Source organism: Suncus etruscus, chromosome 14 (genome assembly GCF_024139225.1).
Source record: "Suncus etruscus isolate mSunEtr1 chromosome 14, mSunEtr1.pri.cur, whole genome shotgun sequence".
Taxonomy (NCBI): domain Eukaryota; kingdom Metazoa; phylum Chordata; class Mammalia; order Eulipotyphla; family Soricidae; genus Suncus; species Suncus etruscus.
In genome coordinates this window covers 70,224,421-70,229,065 of record NC_064861.1, presented here as the reverse complement: position 1 = coordinate 70,229,065, position 4,645 = coordinate 70,224,421, and positions in this window count along the sequence as shown.

The following is a 4,645-nucleotide window of genomic DNA, read 5'->3' as shown; positions in this document are numbered from 1 at the left end:
TCCTCAGATCAGTGGAATAGACTTGAGTATTCAGAGAATGTTCCCCAGACATACAATGAACTAATCTTTGGTAAAGGGGCAAGAGATCCAAAATGGAGCAAGGAAAGCCTTTTCAACAAGTGGTGTTGGCACAACTTGTTAGCCACTTGCAAAAAAGCAAACTCAGACTCCATCTCACCCCATGCACAAAGATCAAATCTAAATGAATTAAAGACTTTGATATCAGGCCCGAAACCATGTATATAGAACAACATGTAGGTAAAACACTATATGACATTGAGACTAAAGGCATCTTCAAGGAGGAAACATCACTGTCCAAACAAGTGGAAGCAGATATAAACAATGGGACTATATTAAGCTGAGAAGCTTCTGCATCTCAAAGGAAATAGTGCCTAAGATACAAAAGCCACCCATAGAATGGGAGAAACTATTTACCTAATATCCATCAGGCAAGGGACTAATATAAAAAATATACAAAGCGCTGACAGAACTTAATAAGAAAAAACCACATAACCCCATCAAAAAAATGGGAGAAGAAATGGACATTTCCTCAAAGAAGAAATACAAATGGCCAAAAGACACATGACAAAATGCTTCACATCACTAATCATCAGGGAGATGCAAATCAAAACTACAATGAGGTACCATCTCACATCACAGAGACTGGTACACATCACAAAGAACAATTAGTGCTGACAGGGATGTGGAGAGAAAGGAACTCATTCACTGCTGGTGGGAATGCTGTCTATTTCAGCCTTTATGGAAAACAATATGGAGATTCCTCAAAAAAACTGGAAATTGAGCTCCCATTTGATACAAAATTCCACTCCTAGGGATATACCCTTGGAACACAAAAATACAATACAAAAACCCCTTCCTCACACCTATATTCATTGCAGCACTATTTACAATAGCCAGACTCTGGAAACAACCAAGGTGTCCTTCAACAGATGAATGGTTAAAGAAACTGTGGTACATATACATGATGGAATATTATGCAGAATATTATGTATGCTACTCTAACAACTAGCATGACAATGTTAAAGAATGAGAGAAGTAGAATGCCTGTCAAGATACAGGCAGGGACGGGGAGGAGGAACGGCATTGTGGTGGGAATGTTGCTCTGGTGAAGGGGAGTATTCTGTTTATGACTGAAACCCAACTACGAACATGCTTGTAATCAAGGTGCTTAAATAAAGATTTACATAAAAAAGTACATACATACAAACAAAACAAAATGTTGCTGGACTTTCTAAAGAAATTTCTATCCTGTACAGATCTCCATTCAGTTTCTTCCTCTCCCCCCCTCCACGTTAATGTCTCCATCCACTAACATGCCTCACATCTGTTCCTTATTACCTGAAGTAATGATGCGCTTCCCAGCTGGTGACAGTAAAACCCTGAGACTGAAGAAAGATAGAGGCAGGACTGGGGGAACTCTCCAAAATCCTCCAGGCTGATAGAATATTTGCCCAAGTTTTTTCAAATCTGAACCCCTTGAATTGGGTTCCAAGAAAGGACCCTGTTTTCTGCCCAAATCCTCTCTCCCTCCCTGTATAGAGGCAAGTCCCAGACAAGTCACCAAGTCACAAGCTGAGAGAAAGGCCAGGCCATATGTTGGTCTGTTGGTCTGCAGGTTTGATTGGCCGAATTTGTAAATTGCCTGAGGTTAATCCAGAGTCTCATACATATGAGATATGAGCACTACACTGGCCCAGGATTAGAGTCATTTCTCCCTCCAACATATCTATGATATGCACACATCTGACTGGCTTTGGATGTGGGGGTTGAGGGGTGAGGAAGGAGCTGGGTTATTAGAATTTAGGTCATAGGATAAGATTAAAGTAGAGGTCACACCATCATAATATTAGGGTTTAATTCAGCTCCTTGTTTGCAAGAAGGCAGAAAAGGATCTAGGTGTCATGTCCTGGATGCAGAGAGGTGAGGGTGATGAGTATGTAATGTTGACAGGTCTTGGCCTGGCCTGGGCAAGACATGGTTCTTGGTGTCTGTACTTGAGGGAGGGCCCATGTGACCAGAGCTTTATCCCTCTGTATAACCTCCAGAAGACCACCTACAGATCATTTTTTTCCTTCTGAACAGGCTTAGGGATAAATGCCACTTATGAAAACCAGCTTATTTATTGGGTCTATCATTTTCTTTTTAATAAATGTGTTGGTAATATTTAGAATTTAGAATAATGGACCCTTAACCATCCTAATTCCCCACATCTGTGTGTCTATGACCTTACACAGTCAATATGACTTGGCAGAGTGATCACATTAGGTCCTTGAGTTGCGAAGATGTACCATCAAGCAGATGCGCCCTTAAAAGTGGAGCACATTTCCCAAATTGAATCAGAACCTGAAAATGGAATAAGAGTTAGTGAGATTAAACATTATTGGCTTTGAATGGGCACAGAGGAGGCCACAGGGCACATTGCACTGAAAACAAGGTCATTTACCACCAGGGAGCCTCTAGAAAGGAAGGCAGGAGCATAGACCTCCCCTGAGTAGTTTAACCGGGTTGTGGTTCTAACGTAGAATAGTGCAAGATAATAAATCGGTGATATTTACATGGCTGAGGATTCAGCATCACCATTGTAATCAAAGCAGGAGAAAAACCAATACATACTAATTATAAAGAAATGAATGAAAACCAAGAATGGCAACAGTCCTTAAGGGGCTATCATGTACTATTTGTGCCATCTGTGAGCACTCAGTTATTTAGAGCTGTCTCTCCAACCATCTTGGAAGACAAAATCCTTTTCATATTTCCTCGTAGAATCCAAGGTCACAAGAGCATAGATTTCCTTCTTGTCAAAACACAACCAGTAGGGATAGCCTGGATTTGATACTAGGTTAGTCTGAGACCTGTCTCAATTACCTTCTATCTCTTAAAGAGGCTCTGATAGCCACATTTTGCTCTCATGTATTCTACTACCATGCTGGTACCACTATATAAATCAATATAGATATCAGGAGAGAGGGGAAAATATGCAGTTCCAGAACTGAACACCAGAGGTGCCTCTTTGATTGTTCATTTGCCTGATGTCGACTTGACAGCAATAGCAGGCTTTAACTTTTTGACAATCTTGTGCGTTCTTATCACCTATGAAATAGATGGGATGCCTCATTGACATTGCAATTATTTTTGTTTATAGAATTGCAATTAGTCTCCTGCAGATGCTGCCATAAAATAGGTGTAGATAATCTATACATTAACATATTTTTGAGAGACTTAAATAAGGTGAAACCTCATTTATCATGCAATGTTAATTCTTTCTGCCATTCTTTGCCCCTGCCATAAAACAATCACAGTGGTTTGTAAAAGAAAATTAGCCAAAATAATCCTACTGCTACATGTATTATGGCCTGGTTATGTCTGTGCCCTTTGCATGTGTTAATTAGTTAATACCTCTGCAGTCACTCATCAGAATATTGAAAAGTTGACATGATTTCCATTTTTAATGGGGACCTGTGAGAAATAGAGGTGACAAATGTCTTGCCCCAAGGTAGCATATTTAGGGAAGTTCAAAAAAGTCAGCACTGCCAAGGACAAGTTAACTTTCTTGATAGGGGTTAGGGCAGTTAGTTACCTGAGGTGGGGTTGTTGTTTATTTGCTGTCTTGAAAGTCCCAAGACCCTTAGGAATGATGTGACATCTCTTCTCCCTATGTTATTCAAGTGGAATAACAAAATCTTGATGACTTTATATCCATTTACAGTGAGATTTACTTAGTATTGGAATCCTACTATTGAGACAGACAGTTCAGGTAAACATTCCCTTCATAGTACTGCTGCTTATTGACCATGCATCTGGCTACCCAAGAACTCTAACAGAGATGTACAAGATTAATGCTGTTTTAAGACTAACAAACATCCTCGCTGCAGCTGAGGCATCAAGGGATGATTTAAGCTTTTCTCTCTTGGTGTCTAAGAAACAGATCTGACACTAGCTGCCATAAATAGTGATTCAACTAATCAGTCGAGGCCTTTTAGAAAGGATTCACCATTCATGTTCATAAGAACATTTATGGAGGCTGGAGTGATAGCACAATAGGTAAGGAATGCTTGCCTTGAACTTGGCTGACCCAAATTCAATCTCTGGCATTCCATATGGTTCTCTGAGCACCACAGGAAGAATTTCCGAGAGCAGAGTCAGGAGTAACCCTTGAGCACTGCTGTTGTAGCCCCCCAAAAAGCAAAATCAAACACACAAAAACTCTTGTGACTCATGGGAGGCCAAATAATACAAATACAAACATGTTTGTAGTTGGGTTTCAGTTATAAAAAATGAACACCCTCCTTCACCAGTGCAATCTTCCCACCATCAATACCCCCCATCTCTCTCCTCCCTCACCTTTTCCCTACATTTGAGACAGGAATACTACTTCTCTCACTCACTACCATTTTCATGATAGTTGCTAGTGTAGTTATTTCTCTAACTGCACTCAGCACCCTTTGTGGTATGCTTCATATCGTGATTTGTCCTTCCAGCCCTCATCTCTATCATCTCTGGGTGTTATTACAATATTGTCTTTTAATTTTCTCAAAACCCATAGATGAGTGAGACTATTCTGTATCTATTTCTCTCCCTCTGACTTATTTTATTCAGTATAATAGTTTCCATTTTCATCCATGTA